Source organism: Festucalex cinctus, chromosome 10 (genome assembly GCF_051991245.1).
Source record: "Festucalex cinctus isolate MCC-2025b chromosome 10, RoL_Fcin_1.0, whole genome shotgun sequence".
NCBI lineage: Eukaryota > Metazoa > Chordata > Actinopteri > Syngnathiformes > Syngnathidae > Festucalex > Festucalex cinctus.
Genome location: NC_135420.1, coordinates 5,989,279 through 6,007,679, shown reverse-complemented (window position 1 = coordinate 6,007,679; position 18,401 = coordinate 5,989,279).

Sequence of the window (18,401 nt, the reverse complement as noted above, 5' to 3'; positions counted from 1 at the left end):
CATGGGACTTTGAAAAAATTCTGGCCAACATGGGACTTTGAAAATTTTCGGCCAGGCGTCAGACTTAGAAAAAATTCTGGCCTGCATGGGACTTTGAAATATTTCAGGCAGGCGTCAGACTTAGAAAAAATTCTGGCCAGCATGGGACTTTGAAAAAATTCGGGCCAGCATGGGACTTTGAAAATTTTCGGGCCAGCATGGGACTTTGAAAAAATTCTGGCCAACATGGGACTTTGAAAATTTTCGGCCAGGCATCAGACTTAGAAAAAATTCTGGCCAGCATGGGACTTTGAAAATTTTCAGCCAGGCATCAGACTTAGAAAAAATTCTGGCCAGCATGGGACTTTGAAAATTTTCAGCCAGGCATCAGACTTAGAAAAAATTCTGGCCAGCATGGGACTTTGAAAAAATTCTGGCCAGCATGGGACTTTGAAAAAATTCTGGCCTGCATGGGACTTTGAAAATTTTCAGCCAGGCATCAGACTTAGAAAAAATTCTGGCCAGCATGGGACTTTGAAAATTTTCAGGCAGGCGTCAGAATTAGAAAAAATTCTGGCCAGCATGGGACTTTGAAAATTTTCAGCCAGGCATCAGACTTAGAAAAAATTCTGGCCAGCATGGGACTTTGAAAAAATTCTGGCCAGCATGGGACTTTGAAAAAAATCTGGCCAACATGGGACTTTTAAAATTTTCAGCCGGGCATCAGACTTAGAAAAAATTCTGGCCAGCATGGGACTTTGAAAAAATTCTGGCCAGCATGGGACTTTGAAAAAAATCTGGCCAACATGGGACTTTTAAAATTTTCAGCCGGGCATCAGACTTTGAAAAAATTCTGGCCAGCATGGGACTTTGAAAAAATTCTGGCCAACATGGGACTTTGAAAATATTTGGCCAAGCGTCAGACTTAGAAAAAATTCTGGCCAGCATGGGACTTTGAAAATTTTCGGCCAGGTGTCAGACTTAGAAAAAATTCTGGCCTGCATGGGACTTTGAAAATTTTCAGCCAGGCATCAGACTTAGAAAAAATTCTGGCCAGCATGGGACTTTGAAAATTTTCGGCCAGGTGTCAGACTTAGAAAAAATTCTGGCCTGCATGGGACTTTGAAAATTTTCAGCCAGGCATCAGACTTAGAAAAAATTCTGGCCAGCATGGGACTTTGAAAATTTTCAGCCAGGCGTCAGACTTAGAAAAAATTCTGGCCAGCATGGGACTTGGAAAAAATTCTGGCCAGCATGGGACTTAGAAAAAATTCTGGCCAGCATGGGACATTGAAAATTTTCGGCCAAGCGTCAGACTTAGAAAAAATTCTGGCCAGCATGGGACTTTGAAAAAATTCTGGCCAGCATGGGACTTTGAAAATTTTCGGGCCAGCATGGGACTTTGAAAAAATTCTGGCCAACATGGGACTTTGAAAATTTTCGGCCAGGCGTCAGACTTAGAAAAAATTCTGGCCTGCATGGGACTTTGAAATATTTCAGGCAGGCGTCAGACTTAGAAAAAATTCTGGCCAGCATGGGACTTTGAAAAAATTCGGGCCAGCATGGGACTTTGAAAATTTTCGGGCCAGCATGGGACTTTGAAAAAATTCTGGCCAACATGGGACTTTGAAAATTTTCGGCCAGGCATCAGACTTAGAAAAAATTCTGGCCAGCATGGGACTTTGAAAATTTTCAGCCAGGCATCAGACTTAGAAAAAATTCTGGCCAGCATGGGACTTTGAAAATTTTCAGCCAGGCATCAGACTTAGAAAAAATTCTGGCCAGCATGGGACTTTGAAAAAATTCTGGCCAGCATGGGACTTTGAAAAAATTCTGGCCTGCATGGGACTTTGAAAATTTTCAGCCAGGCATCAGACTTAGAAAAAATTCTGGCCAGCATGGGACTTTGAAAATTTTCAGGCAGGCGTCAGAATTAGAAAAAATTCTGGCCAGCATGGGACTTTGAAAATTTTCAGCCAGGCATCAGACTTAGAAAAAATTCTGGCCAGCATGGGACTTTGAAAAAATTCTGGCCAGCATGGGACTTTGAAAAAAATCTGGCCAACATGGGACTTTTAAAATTTTCAGCCGGGCATCAGACTTAGAAAAAATTCTGGACAGCATGGGACTTTGAAAATTTTTGGCCAAGCGTCAGACTTTGAAAAAATTCTGGCCAGCATGGGACTTTGAAAATATTTGGCCAAGCGTCAGACTTAGAAAAAATTCTGGCCAGCATGGGACTTTGAAAAAATTCTGGCCAGCATGGGACTTTGAAAATTTTCGGGCCAGCATGGGACTTTGAAAAAATTCTGGCCAACATGGGACTTTGAAAATTTTCGGCCAGGCGTCAGACTTAGAAAAAATTCTGGCCTGCATGGGACTTTGAAATATTTCAGGCAGGTGTCAGACTTAGAAAAAATTCTGGCCAGCATGGGACTTTGAAAATTTTCGGCCAGGCGTCAGACTTAGAAAAAATTCTGGCCAGCATGGGACTTTGAAAAAATTCGGGCCAGCATGGGACTTTGAAAATTTTCGGGCCAGCATGGGACTTTGAAAAAATTCTGGCCAACATGGGACTTTGAAAATTTTCGGCCAGGCATCAGACTTAGAAAAAATTCTGGCCAGCATGGGACTTTGAAAATTTTCAGCCAGGCATCAGACTTAGAAAAAATTCTGGCCAGCATGGGACTTTGAAAAAATTCTGGCCAGCATGGGACTTTGAAAATTTTCAGCCAGGCATCAGACTTAGAAAAAATTCTGGCCAACATGGGACTTTGAAAATTTTCGGCCAGGCGTCAGACTTAGAAAAAATTCTGGCCTGCATGGGACTTTGAAATATTTCAGGCAGGCATCAGACTTAGAAAAAATTCTGGCCAGCATGGGACTTTGAAAAAATTCTGGCCAGCATGGGACTTTGAAAAAATTCTGGCCTGCATGGGACTTTGAAAAAATTCTGGCCAACATGGGACTTTGAAAATATTTGGCCAAGCGTCAGACTTAGAAAAAAATCTGGCCAGCATGGGACTTTGAAAATTTTCGGGCCAGCATGGGACTTTGAAAAAATTCTGGCCAGCATGGGACTTTGAAAATTTTCAGCCAGGCATCAGACTTAGAAAAAATTCTGGCCAGCATGGGACTTTGAAATATTTCAGGCAGGCATCAGACTTTGAAAAAATTCTGGCCAGCATGGGACTTTGAAAATTTTCGGCCAGGTGTCAGACTTAGAAAAAATTCTGGCCTGCATGGGACTTTGAAAATTTTCAGCCAGGCATCAGACTTAGAAAAAATTCTGGCCAGCATGGGACTTTGAAAATTTTCGGCCAGGTGTCAGACTTAGAAAAAATTCTGGCCTGCATGGGACTTTGAAAATTTTCAGCCAGGCATCAGACTTAGAAAAAATTCTGGCCAGCATGGGACTTTGAAAATTTTCAGCCAGGCGTGAGACTTAGAAAAAATTCTGGCCAGCATGGGACTTAGAAAAAATTCTGGCCAGCATGGGACTTTGAAAATTTTCGGGCCAGCATGGGACTTTGAAAAAATTCTGGCCAACATGGGACTTTGAAAATTTTCGGCCAGGAGTCAGACTTAGAAGAAATTCTGGCCAGCATGGGACTTTGAAAATTTTCGGCCAGGCGTCAGACTTAGAAAAAATTCTGCCCAGCATGGGACTTTGAAAAAATTCTGGCAGGTGTCAGACTTAGAAAAAATTCTGGCCAGCATGGGACTTTGAAAATTTTCGGCCAGGAGTCAGACTTAGAAGAAATTCTGGCCAGCATGGGACTTTGAAAAAATTCTGGCCAGCATGGGACTTTGAAAATTTTCGGCCAGGCGTCAGACTTAGAAAAAATTCTGCCCAGCATGGGACTTTGAAAAAATTCTGGCCAACATGGGACTTTGAAAATTTTCGGCCAGGCGTCAGACTTAGAAAAAATTCTGGCCAGCATGGGACTTTGAAAATTTTCAGCCAGGCGTCAGACTTAGAAAAAATTCTGGCCAGCATGGGACTTGGAAAAAATTCTGGCCAGCATGGGACTTAGAAAAAATTCTGGCCAGCATGGGACTTTGAAAATTTTCGGCCAAGCGTCAGACTTAGAAAAAATTCTGGCCAGCATGGGACTTTGAAAAAATTCTGGCCAGCATGGGACTTTGAAAATTTTCGGGCCAGCATGGGACTTTGAAAAAATTCTGGCCAACATGGGACTTTGAAAATTTTCGGCCAGGCGTCAGACTTAGAAAAAATTCTGGCCTGCATGGGACTTTGAAATATTTCAGGCAGGCGTCAGACTTAGAAAAAATTCTGGCCAGCATGGGACTTTGAAAAAATTCGGGCCAGCATGGGACTTTGAAAATTTTCGGGCCAGCATGGGACTTTGAAAAAATTCTGGCCAACATGGGACTTTGAAAATTTTCGGCCAGGCATCAGACTTAGAAAAAATTCTGGCCAGCATGGGACTTTGAAAATTTTCAGCCAGGCATCAGACTTAGAAAAAATTCTGGCCAGCATGGGACTTTGAAAAAATTCTGGCCAGCATGGGACTTTGAAAATTTTCAGCCAGGCATCAGACTTAGAAAAAATTCTGGCCAGCATGGGACTTTGAAAATTTTCAGCCAGGCATCAGACTTAGAAAAAATTCTGGCCAACATGGGACTTTGAAAATTTTCGGCCAGGCGTCAGACTTAGAAAAAATTCTGGCCTGCATGGGACTTTGAAATATTTCAGGCAGGTGTCAGACTTAGAAAAAATTCTGGCCAGCATGGGACTTTGAAAATTTTCAGCCAGGCATCAGACTTAGAAAAAATTCTGGCCAGCATGGGACTTTGAAAAAATTCTGGCCAGCATGGGACTTTGAAAAAATTCTGGCCTGCATGGGACTTTGAAAATTTTCAGCCAGGCATCAGACTTAGAAAAAATTCTGGCCAGCATGGGACTTTGAACATTTTCAGGCAGGCGTCAGAATTAGAAAAAATTCTGGCCAGCATGGGACTTTGAAAATTTTCAGCCAGGCATCAGACTTAGAAAAAATTCTGGCCAGCATGGGACTTTGAAAAAATTCTGGCCAGCATGGGACTTTGAAAAAAATCTGGCCAACATGGGACTTTTAAAATTTTCAGCCAGGCATCAGACTTAGAAAAAATTCTGGACAGCATGGGACTTTGAAAATTTTTGGCCAAGCGTCAGACTTTGAAAAAATTCTGGCCAGCATGGGACTTTGAAAATATTTGGCCAAGCGTCAGACTTAGAAAAAATTCTGGCCAGCATGGGACTTTGAAAAAATTCTGGCCAGCATGGGACTTTGAAAATTTTCGGGCCAGCATGGGACTTTGAAAAAATTCTGGCCAACATGGGACTTTGAAAATTTTCGGCCAGGCGTCAGACTTAGAAAAAATTCTGGCCTGCATGGGACTTTGAAATATTTCAGGCAGGTGTCAGACTTAGAAAAAATTCTGGCCAGCATGGGACTTTGAAAATTTTCGGCCAGGCGTCAGACTTAGAAAAAATTCTGGCCAGCATGGGACTTTGAAAAAATTCGGGCCAGCATGGGACTTTGAAAATTTTCGGGCCAGCATGGGACTTTGAAAAAATTCTGGCCAACATGGGACTTTGAAAATTTTCGGCCAGGCATCAGACTTAGAAAAAATTCTGGCCAGCATGGGACTTTGAAAATTTTCAGCCAGGCATCAGACTTAGAAAAAATTCTGGCCAGCATGGGACTTTGAAAAAATTCTGGCCAGCATGGGACTTTGAAAATTTTCAGCCAGGCATCAGACTTAGAAAAAATTCTGGCCAACATGGGACTTTGAAAATTTTCGGCCAGGCGTCAGACTTAGAAAAAATTCTGGCCTGCATGGGACTTTGAAATATTTCAGGCAGGTGTCAGACTTAGAAAAAATTCTGGCCAGCATGGGACTTTGAAAATTTTCAGCCAGGCATCAGACTTAGAAAAAATTCTGGCCAGCATGGGACTTTGAAAAAATTCTGGCCAGCATGGGACTTTGAAAAAATTCTGGCCTGCATGGGACTTTGAAAAAATTCTGGCCAACATGGGACTTTGAAAATATTTGGCCAAGCGTCAGACTTAGAAAAAAATCTGGCCAGCATGGGACTTTGAAAATTTTCGGGCCAGCATGGGACTTTGAAAAAATTCTGGCCAGCATGGGACTTTGAAAATTTTCAGCCAGGCATCAGACTTAGAAAAAATTCTGGCCAGCATGGGACTTTGAAATATTTCAGGCAGGCATCAGACTTTGAAAAAATTCTGGCCAGCATGGGACTTTGAAAATTTTCGGCCAGGTGTCAGACTTAGAAAAAATTCTGGCCTGCATGGGACTTTGAAAATTTTCAGCCAGGCATCAGACTTAGAAAAAATTCTGGCCAGCATGGGACTTTGAAAATTTTCGGCCAGGTGTCAGACTTAGAAAAAATTCTGGCCAGCATGGGACTTTGAAAATTTTCAGCCAGGCGTGAGACTTAGAAAAAATTCTGGCCAGCATGGGACTTAGAAAAAATTCTGGCCAGCATGGGACTTAGAAAAAATTCTGGCCAGCATGGGACTTTGAAAATTTTCGGGCCAGCATGGGACTTTGAAAAAATTCTGGCCAACATGGGACTTTGAAAATTTTCGGCCAGGAGTCAGACTTAGAAGAAATTCTGGCCAGCATGGGACTTTGAAAATTTTCGGCCAGGCGTCAGACTTAGAAAAAATTCTGCCCAGCATGGGACTTTGAAAAAATTCTGGCAGGTGTCAGACTTAGAAAAAATTCTGGCCAGCATGGGACTTTGAAAATTTTCGGCCAGGAGTCAGACTTAGAAGAAATTCTGGCCAGCATGGGACTTTGAAAAAATTCTGGCCAGCATGGGACTTTGAAAATTTTCGGCCAGGCGTCAGACTTAGAAAAAATTCTGCCCAGCATGGGACTTTGAAAAAATTCTGGCCAACATGGGACTTTGAAAATTTTCAGCCAGGCATCAGACTTTGAAAAAATTCTGGCCAGCATGGGACTTTGAAAATTTTCGGCCAGGCGTCAGACTTAGAAAAAATTCTGGCCAGCATGGGACTTTGAAAAAATTCTGGCCAGCATGGGACTTTGAAAATTTTCGGCCAGGCGTCAGACTTAGAAAAAATTCTGGCCAGCATGGGACTTTGAAAATTTTCAGCCAGGCATCAGACTTAGAAAAAATTCTGGCCAGCATGGGACTTTGAAATATTTCAGGCAGGCATCAGACTTAGAAAAAATTCTGGCCAACATGGGACTTTGAAAATTTTCAGCCAGGCATCAGACTTTGAAAAAATTCTGGCCAGCATGGGACTTTGAAAATTTTCGGCCAGGCGTCAGACTTAGAAAAAATTCTGGCCAGCATGGGACTTTGAAAAATTCTGGCCAGCATGGGACTTTGAAAATTTTCAGCCAGGCATCAGACTTAGAAAAAATTCTGGCCAACATGGGACTTTGAAAATTTTCGGCCAGGCGTCAGACTTAGAAAAAATTCTGGCCTGCATGGGACTTTGAAATATTTCAGGCAGGTGTCAGACTTAGAAAAAATTCTGGCCAGCATGGGACTTTGAAAATTTTCAGCCAGGCATCAGACTTAGAAAAAATTCTGGCCAGCATGGGACTTTGAAAAAATTCTGGCCAGCATGGGACTTTGAAAAAATTCTGGCCTGCATGGGACTTTGAAAAAATTCTGGCCAACATGGGACTTTGAAAATATTTGGCCAAGCGTCAGACTTAGAAAAAAATCTGGCCAGCATGGGACTTTGAAAATTTTCGGGCCAGCATGGGACTTTGAAAAAATTCTGGCCAGCATGGGACTTTGAAAATTTTCAGCCAGGCATCAGACTTAGAAAAAATTCTGGCCAGCATGGGACTTTGAAATATTTCAGGCAGGCATCAGACTTTGAAAAAATTCTGGCCAGCATGGGACTTTGAAAATTTTCGGCCAGGTGTCAGACTTAGAAAAAATTCTGGCCTGCATGGGACTTTGAAAATTTTCAGCCAGGCATCAGACTTAGAAAAAATTCTGGCCAGCATGGGACTTTGAAAATTTTCGGCCAGGTGTCAGACTTAGAAAAAATTCTGGCCAGCATGGGACTTTGAAAATTTTCAGCCAGGCGTGAGACTTAGAAAAAATTCTGGCCAGCATGGGACTTAGAAAAAATTCTGGCCAGCATGGGACTTAGAAAAAATTCTGGCCAGCATGGGACTTTGAAAATTTTCGGGCCAGCATGGGACTTTGAAAAAATTCTGGCCAACATGGGACTTTGAAAATTTTCGGCCAGGAGTCAGACTTAGAAGAAATTCTGGCCAGCATGGGACTTTGAAAATTTTCGGCCAGGCGTCAGACTTAGAAAAAATTCTGCCCAGCATGGGACTTTGAAAAAATTCTGGCAGGTGTCAGACTTAGAAAAAATTCTGGCCAGCATGGGACTTTGAAAATTTTCGGCCAGGAGTCAGACTTAGAAGAAATTCTGGCCAGCATGGGACTTTGAAAAAATTCTGGCCAGCATGGGACTTTGAAAATTTTCGGCCAGGCGTCAGACTTAGAAAAAATTCTGCCCAGCATGGGACTTTGAAAAAATTCTGGCCAACATGGGACTTTGAAAATTTTCAGCCAGGCATCAGACTTTGAAAAAATTCTGGCCAGCATGGGACTTTGAAAATTTTCGGCCAGGCGTCAGACTTAGAAAAAATTCTGGCCAGCATGGGACTTTGAAAAAATTCTGGCCAGCATGGGACTTTGAAAATTTTCGGCCAGGCGTCAGACTTAGAAAAAATTCTGGCCAGCATGGGACTTTGAAAATTTTCAGCCAGGCATCAGACTTAGAAAAAATTCTGGCCAGCATGGGACTTTGAAATATTTCAGGCAGGCATCAGACTTAGAAAAAATTCTGGCCAACATGGGACTTTGAAAATTTTCAGCCAGGCATCAGACTTTGAAAAAATTCTGGCCAGCATGGGACTTTGAAAATTTTCGGCCAGGCGTCAGACTTAGAAAAAATTCTGGCCAGCATGGGACTTTGAAAAAATTCTGGCCAGCATGGGACTTTGAAAATTTTCGGCCAGGCGTCAGACTTAGAAAAAATTCTGGCCAGCATGGGACTTTGAAAATTTTCAGCCAGGCATCAGACTTAGAAAAAATTCTGGCCAGCATGGGACTTTGAAATATTTCAGGCAGGCATCAGACTTAGAAAAAATTCTGGCCAACATGGGACTTTGAAATATTTCAGGCAGGCATCAGACTTAGAAAAAATTCTGGCCTGCTTGGGACTTTGAAATATTTCAGCCAGGCATCAGACTTAGAAAAAATTCGGGCCAGCATGGGACTTTGAAAATTTTCAGCCAGGCATCAGACTTAGAAAAAAATCTGGCCAGCATGGGACTTAGAAAAAATTCTGGCCTGCATGGGACTTTGAAAATTTTTGGCCAAGCGTCAGACTTAGAAAAAATTCTGGCCAGCATGGGACTTAGAAAAAATTCTGGCCAGCATGGGACTTTGAAAATTTTCAGCCAGGCATCAGACTTAGAAAAAATTCTGGCCAGCATGGGACTTTGAAAAAATTCTGGCCAGCATGGGACTTTGAAAAAATTCTGGCCTGCATGGGACTTTGAAAATTTTCAGCCAGGCATCAGACTTTGAAAAAATTCTGGCCAGCATGGGACTTTGAAAATTTTCGGCCAGGCGTCAGACTTAGAAAAAATTCTGGCCTGCATGGGACTTTGAAAATTTTTGGCCAAGCGTCAGACTTAGAAAAAATTCTGGCCAGCATGGGACTTTGAAAAAATTCTGGCCAGCATGGGACTTTGAAAATTTTCAGCCAGGCATCAGACTTAGAAAAAATTCTGCCCAGCATGGGACTTTGAAAAAATTCTGGCCAACATGGGACTTTGAAAATTTTCAGCCAGGCATCAGACTTTGAAAAAATTCTGGCCAGCATGGGACTTTGAAAATTTTCGGCCAGGCGTCAGACTTAGAAAAAATTCTGGCCAGCATGGGACTTTGAAAAAATTCTGGCCAGCATGGGACTTTGAAAATTTTCGGCCAGGCGTCAGACTTAGAAAAAATTCTGGCCAGCATGGGACTTTGAAAATTTTCAGCCAGGCATCAGACTTAGAAAAAATTCTGGCCAGCATGGGACTTTGAAATATTTCAGGCAGGCATCAGACTTAGAAAAAATTCTGGCCAACATGGGACTTTGAAATATTTCAGGCAGGCATCAGACTTAGAAAAAATTCTGGCCTGCTTGGGACTTTGAAATATTTCAGCCAGGCATCAGACTTAGAAAAAATTCGGGCCAGCATGGGACTTTGAAAATTTTCAGCCAGGCATCAGACTTAGAAAAAAATCTGGCCAGCATGGGACTTAGAAAAAATTCTGGCCTGCATGGGACTTTGAAAATTTTTGGCCAAGCGTCAGACTTAGAAAAAATTCTGGCCAGCATGGGACTTAGAAAAAATTCTGGCCAGCATGGGACTTTGAAAATTTTCAGCCAGGCATCAGACTTAGAAAAAATTCTGGCCAGCATGGGACTTTGAAAAAATTCTGGCCAGCATGGGACTTTGAAAAAATTCTGGCCTGCATGGGACTTTGAAAATTTTCAGCCAGGCATCAGACTTTGAAAAAATTCTGGCCAGCATGGGACTTTGAAAATTTTCGGCCAGGCGTCAGACTTAGAAAAAATTCTGGCCTGCATGGGACTTTGAAAATTTTTGGCCAAGCGTCAGACTTAGAAAAAATTCTGGCCAGCATGGGACTTTGAAAAAATTCTGGCCAGCATGGGACTTTGAAAATTTTCAGCCAGGCATCAGACTTAGAAAAAATTCTGGCCAACATGGGACTTTGAAAATTTTCAGCCAGGCATCAGACTTTGAAACAATTCTGGCCAGCATGGGACTTTGAAAATTTTCGGCCAGGCGTCAGACTTAGAAAAATTCTGGCCTGCTTGGGACTTTGAAATATTTCAGCCAGGCATCAGACATAGAAAAAATTCGGGCCAGCATGGGACTTTGAAAAAATTCTGGCCAACATGGGACTTTGAAAATTTTCAGCCAGGCATCAGACTTAGAAAAAAATCTGGCCAGCATGGGACTTAGAAAAAATTCTGGCCTGCATGGGACTTTGAAAATTTTTGGCCAAGCGTCAGACTTAGAAAAAATTCTGGCCAGCATGGGACTTAGAAAAAATTCTGGCCAGCATGGGACTTTGAAAATTTTCAGCCAGGCATCAGACTTAGAAAAAATTCTGGCCAGCATGGGACTTTGAAAATTTTCAGCCAGGCATCAGACTTTGAAAAAATTCTGGCCAGCATGGGACTTTGAAATATTTCAGCCAGGCATCAGACTTAGAAAAAATTCGGGCCAGCATGGGACTTTGAAAAAATTCTGGCCAACATGGGACTTTGAAAATTTTCAGCCAGGCATCAGACTTAGAAAAAAATCTGGCCAGCATGGGACTTTGAAAAAATTCTGGCCAACATGGGACTTTGAAAATTTTCAGCCAGGCATCAGACTTAGAAAAAAATCTGGCCAGCATGGGACTTAGAAAAAATTCTGGCCAGCATGGGACTTAGAAAAAATTCTGGCCAGCATGGGACTTTGAAAATTTTCAGCCAGGCATCAGACTTAGAAAAAATTCTGGCCAGCATGGGACTTTGAAAAAATTCTGGCCAGCATGGGACTTTGAAAAAATTCTGGCCTGCATGGGACTTTGAAAATTTTCAGCCAGGCATCAGACTTTGAAAAAATTCTGGCCAGCATGGGACTTTGAAAATTTTCGGCCAGGCGTCAGACTTAGAAAAAATTCTGGCCTGCATGGGACTTTGAAAATTTTTGGCCAAGCGTCAGACTTAGAAAAAATTCTGGCCAGCATGGGACTTTGAAAAAATTCTGGCCAGCATGGGACTTTGAAAATTTTCAGCCAGGCATCAGACTTAGAAAAAATTCTGGCCAACATGGGACTTTGAAAATTTTCAGCCAGGCATCAGACTTTGAAAAAATTCTGGCCAGCATGGGACTTTGAAAATTTTCGGCCAGGCGTCAGACTTAGAAAAAATTCTGGCCTGCTTGGGACTTTGAAATATTTCAGCCAGGCATCAGACTTAGAAAAAATTCGGGCCAGCATGGGACTTTGAAAAAATTCTGGCCAACATGGGACTTTGAAAATTTTCAGCCAGGCATCAGACTTAGAAAAAATTCTGGCCAGCATGGGACTTTGAAAATTTTCAGGCAGGCGTCAGACTTAGAAAAAATTCTGGCCAGCATGGGACTTTGAAAATTTTCAGCCAGGCATCAGACTTAGAAAAAATTCTGGCCAGCATGGGACTTTGAAATATGTCAGACAGGCATCAGACTTTGAAAAAATTCTGGCCAGCATGGGACTTTGAAAAAATTCTGGCCAGCATGGGACTTTGAAAAAATTCTGGCCAACATGGGACTTTGAAAATATTTGGCCAAGCGTCAGACTTAGAAAAAAATCTGGCCAGCATGGGACTTTGAAAATTTTCGGGCCAGCATGGGACTTTGAAAAAATTCTGGCCAGCATGGGACTTTGAAAATTTTCAGCCAGGCATCAGACTTAGAAAAAATTCTGGCCAGCATGGGACTTTGAAATATTTCAGGCAGGCATCAGACTTTGAAAAAATTCTGGCCAGCATGGGACTTTGAAAATTTTCGGCCAGGTGTCAGACTTAGAAAAAATTCTGGCCTGCATGGGACTTTGAAAATTTTCAGCCAGGCATCAGACTTAGAAAAAATTCTGGCCAGCATGGGACTTTGAAAATTTTCGGCCAGGTGTCAGACTTAGAAAAAATTCTGGCCTGCATGGGACTTTGAAAATTTTCAGCCAGGCATCAGACTTAGAAAAAATTCTGGCCAGCATGGGACTTAGAAAAAATTCTGGCCAGCATGGGACTTAGAAAAAATTCTGGCCAGCATGGGACTTTGAAAATTTTCGGGCCAGCATGGGACTTTGAAAAAATTCTGGCCAACATGGGACTTTGAAAATTTTCGGCCAGGAGTCAGACTTAGAAGAAATTCTGGCCAGCATGGGACTTTGAAAATTTTCGGCCAGGCGTCAGACTTAGAAAAAATTCTGCCCAGCATGGGACTTTGAAAAAATTCTGGCAGGTGTCAGACTTAGAAAAAATTCTGGCCAGCATGGGACTTTGAAAATTTTCGGCCAGGAGTCAGACTTAGAAGAAATTCTGGCCAGCATGGGACTTTGAAAAAATTCTGGCCAGCATGGGACTTTGAAAATTTTCGGCCAGGCGTCAGACTTAGAAAAAATTCTGCCCAGCATGGGACTTTGAAAAAATTCTGGCCAACATGGGACTTTGAAAATTTTCAGCCAGGCATCAGACTTTGAAAAAATTCTGGCCAGCATGGGACTTTGAAAATTTTCGGCCAGGCGTCAGACTTAGAAAAAATTCTGGCCAGCATGGGACTTTGAAAAAATTCTGGCCAGCATGGGACTTTGAAAATTTTCGGCCAGGCGTCAGACTTAGAAAAAATTCTGGCCAGCATGGGACTTTGAAAATTTTCAGCCAGGCATCAGACTTAGAAAAAATTCTGGCCAGCATGGGACTTTGAAATATTTCAGGCAGGCATCAGACTTAGAAAAAATTCTGGCCAGCATGGGACTTTGAAATATTTCAGGCAGGCATCAGACTTTGAAAAAATTCTGGCCTGCTTGGGACTTTGAAATATTTCAGCCAGGCATCAGACTTAGAAAAAAATCTGGCCAGCATGGGACTTAGAAAAAATTCTGGCCTGCATGGGACTTTGAAAATTTTTGGCCAAGCGTCAGACTTAGAAAAAATTCTGGCCAGCATGGGACTTAGAAAAAATTCTGGCCAGCATGGGACTTTGAAAATTTTCAGCCAGGCATCAGACTTAGAAAAAATTCTGGCCAGCATGGGACTTTGAAAATTTTCAGCCAGGCATCAGACTTTGAAAAAATTCTGGCCAGCATGGGACTTTGAAAATTTTCGGCCAGGCGTCAGACTTAGAAAAAATTCTGGCCTGCTTGGGACTTTGAAATATTTCAGCCAGGCATCAGACTTAGAAAAAATTCGGGCCAGCATGGGACTTTGAAAAAATTCTGGCCAACATGGGACTTTGAAAATTTTCAGCCAGGCATCAGACTTAGAAAAAAATCTGGCCAGCATGGGACTTAGAAAAAATTCTGGCCTGCATGGGACTTTGAAAATTTTTGGCCAAGCGTCAGACTTAGAAAAAATTCTGGCCAGCATGGGACTTAGAAAAAATTCTGGCCAGCATGGGACTTTGAAAATTTTCAGCCAGGCATCAGACTTAGAAAAAATTCTGGCCAGCATGGGACTTTGAAAAAATTCTGGCCAGCATGGGACTTTGAAAAAATTCTGGCCTGCATGGGACTTTGAAAATTTTCAGCCAGGCATCAGACTTTGAAAAAATTCTGGCCAGCATGGGACTTTGAAAATTTTCGGCCAGGCGTCAGACTTAGAAAAAATTCTGGCCTGCATGGGACTTTGAAAATTTTTGGCCAAGCGTCAGACTTAGAAAAAATTCTGGCCAGCATGGGACTTTGAAAAAATTCTGGCCAGCATGGGACTTTGAAAATTTTCAGCCAGGCATCAGACTTAGAAAAAATTCTGGCCAACATGGGACTTTGAAAATTTTCAGCCAGGCATCAGACTTTGAAAAAATTCTGGCCAGCATGGGACTTTGAAAATTTTCGGCCAGGCGTCAGACTTAGAAAAAATTCTGGCCTGCTTGGGACTTTGAAATATTTCAGCCAGGCATCAGACTTAGAAAAAATTCGGGCCAGCATGGGACTTTGAAAAAATTCTGGCCAGCATGGGACTTTGAAAATTTTCAGCCAGGCATCAGACTTAGAAAAAATTCTGGCCAGCATGGGACTTTGAAAATTTTCAGCCAGGCATCAGACTTAGAAAAAATTCTGGCCAGCATGGGACTTTGAAATATTTCAGGCAGGCATCAGACTTAGAAAAAATTCTGGCCAACATGGGACTTTGAAATATTTCAGGCAGGCATCAGACTTAGAAAAAATTCTGGCCTGCTTGGGACTTTGAAATATTTCAGCCAGGCATCAGACTTAGAAAAAATTCGGGCCAGCATGGGACTTTGAAAAAATTCTGGCCAACATGGGACTTTGAAAATTTTCAGCCAGGCATCAGACTTAGAAAAAATTCTGGCCAGCATGGGACTTAGAAAAAATTCTGGCCTGCATGGGACTTTGAAAATTTTTGGCCAAGCGTCAGACTTAGAAAAAATTCTGGCCAGCATGGGACTTAGAAAAAATTCTGGCCAGCATGGGACTTTGAAAATTTTCAGCCAGGCATCAGACTTAGAAAAAATTCTGGCCAGCATGGGACTTTGAAAAAATTCTGGCCAGCATGGGACTTTGAAAAAATTCTGGCCTGCATGGGACTTTGAAAATTTTCAGCCAGGCATCAGACTTTGAAAAAATTCTGGCCAGCATGGGACTTTGAAAATTTTCGGCCAGGCGTCAGACTTAGAAAAAATTCTGGCCTGCATGGGACTTTGAAAATTTTTGGCCAAGCGTCAGACTTAGAAAAAATTCTGGCCAGCATGGGACTTTGAAAAAATTCTGGCCAGCATGGGACTTTGAAAATTTTCAGCCAGGCATCAGACTTAGAAAAAATTCTGGCCAGCATGGGACTTTGAAAAAATTCTGGCCAGCATGGGACTTTGAAATATGTCAGACAGGCATCAGACTTTGAAAAAATTCTGGCCAGCATGGGACTTTGAAAAAATTCTGGCCAGCATGGGACTTTGAAAAAATTCTGGCCAACATGGGACTTTGAAAATATTTGGCCAAGCGTCAGACTTTGAAAAAATTCTGGCCAGCATGGGACTTTGAAAATATTTGGCCAAGCGTCAGACTTAGAAAAAATTCTGGCCAGCATGGGACTTTGAAAAAATTCTGGCCAGCATGGGACTTTGAAAATTTTCAGCCAGGCATCAGACTTAGAAAAAATTCTGGCCAGCATGGGACTTTGAAATATTTCAGGCAGGCATCAGACTTTGAAAAAATTCTGGCCAGCATGGGACTTTGAAAATTTTCGGCCAGGTGTCAGACTTAGAAAAAATTCTGGCCTGCATGGGACTTTGAAAATTTTCAGCCAGGCATCAGACTTAGAAAAAATTCTGGCCAGCATGGGACTTTGAAAATTTTCGGCCAGGTGTCAGACTTAGAAAAAATTCTGGCCTGCATGGGACTTTGAAAATTTTCAGCCAGGCATCAGACTTAGAAAAAATTCTGGCCAGCATGGGACTTTGAAAATTTTCAGCCAGGCGTCAGACTTAGAAAAAATTCTGGCCAGCATGGGACTTAGAAAAAATTCTGGCCAGCATGGGACTTTGAAAATTTTCGGCCAGGCGTCAGACTTAGAAAAAATTCTGGCCAGCATGGGACTTTGAAATATTTCAGGCAGGTGTCAGACTTAGAAAAAATTCTGGCCAGCATGGGACTTTGAAAATTTTCGGCCAGGAGTCAGACTTAGAAGAAATTCTGGCCAGCATGGGACTTTGAAAAAATTCTGGCCAGCATGGGACTTTGAAAATTTTCGGCCAGGCGTCAGACTTAGAAAAAATTCTGCCCAGCATGGGACTTTGAAAAAATTCTGGCCAACATGGGACTTTGAAAATTTTCAGCCAGGCATCAGACTTTGAAAAAATTCTGGCCAGCATGGGACTTTGAAAATTTTCAGCCAGGCATCAGACTTAGAAAAAATTCTGGCCAGCATGGGACTTTGAAATATTTCAGGCAGGCATCAGACTTTGAAAAAATTCTGGCCAGCATGGGACTTTGAAAATTTTCGGCCAGGTGTCAGACTTAGAAAAAATTCTGGCCTGCATGGGACTTTGAAAATTTTCAGCCAGGCATCAGACTTAGAAAAAATTCTGGCCAGCATGGGACTTTGAAAATTTTCGGCCAGGTGTCAGACTTAGAAAAAATTCTGGCCTGCATGGGACTTTGAAAATTTTCAGCCAGGCATCAGACTTAGAAAAAATTCTGGCCAGCATGGGACTTTGAAAATTTTCAGCCAGGCGTCAGACTTAGAAAAAATTCTGGCCAGCATGGGACTTAGAAAAAATTCTGGCCAGCATGGGACTTTGAAAATTTTCGGCCAGGCGTCAGACTTAGAAAAAATTCTGGCCAGCATGGGACTTTGAAATATTTCAGGCAGGTGTCAGACTTAGAAAAAATTCTGGCCAGCATGGGACTTTGAAAATTTTCGGCCAGGAGTCAGACTTAGAAGAAATTCTGGCCAGCATGGGACTTTGAAAAAATTCTGGCCAGCATGGGACTTTGAAAATTTTCGGCCAGGCGTCAGACTTAGAAAAAATTCTGCCCAGCATGGGACTTTGAAAAAATTCTGGCCAACATGGGACTTTGAAAATTTTCAGCCAGGCATCAGACTTTGAAAAAATTCTGGCCAGCATGGGACTTTGAAAATTTTCGGCCAGGCGTCAGACTTAGAAAAAATTCTGGCCTGCATGGGACTTTGAAAATTTTTGGCCAAGCGTCAGACTTAGAAAAAATTCTGGCCAGCATGGGACTTTGAAAAAATTCTGGCCAGCATGGGACTTTGAAAATTTTCAGCCAGGCATCAGACTTAGAAAAAATTCTGGCCAGCATGGGACTTTGAAAATTTTCAGCCAGGCATCAGACTTAGAAAAAATTCTGGCCAGCATGGGACTTTGAAAAAATTCTGGCCAGCATGGGACTTTGAAAATTTTCAGCCAGGCATCAGACTTTGAAAAAATTCTGGCCAGCATGGGACTTTGAAAATTTTCGGCCAGGCGTCAGACTTAGAAAAAATTCTGGCCTGCATGGGACTTTGAAAATTTTTGGCCAAGCGTCAGACTTAGAAAAAATTCTGGCCAGCATGGGACTTTGAAAAAATTCTGGCCAGCATGGGACTTTGAAAATTTTCAGCCAGGCATCAGACTTAGAAAAAATTCTGGCCAGCATGGGACTTTGAAAAAATTCTGGCCAGCATGGGACTTTGAAAAAATTCTGGCCTGCATGGGACTTTGAAAATTTTCAGCCAGGCATCAGACTTAGAAAAAATTCTGGCCAGCATGGGACTTTGAACATTTTCAGGCAGGCGTCAGAATTAGAAAAAATTCTGGCCAGCATGGGACTTTGAAAATTTTCAGCCAGGCATCAGACTTAGAAAAAATTCTGGCCAGCATGGGACTTTGAAAAAATTCTGGCCAGCATGGGACTTTGAAAAAATTCTGGCCAACATGGGACTTTTAAAATTTTCAGCCAGGCATCAGACTTAGAAAAAATTCTGGACAGCATGGGACTTTGAAAATTTTTGGCCAAGCGTCAGACTTTGAAAAAATTCTGGCCAGCATGGGACTTTGAAAATATTTGGCCAAGCGTCAGA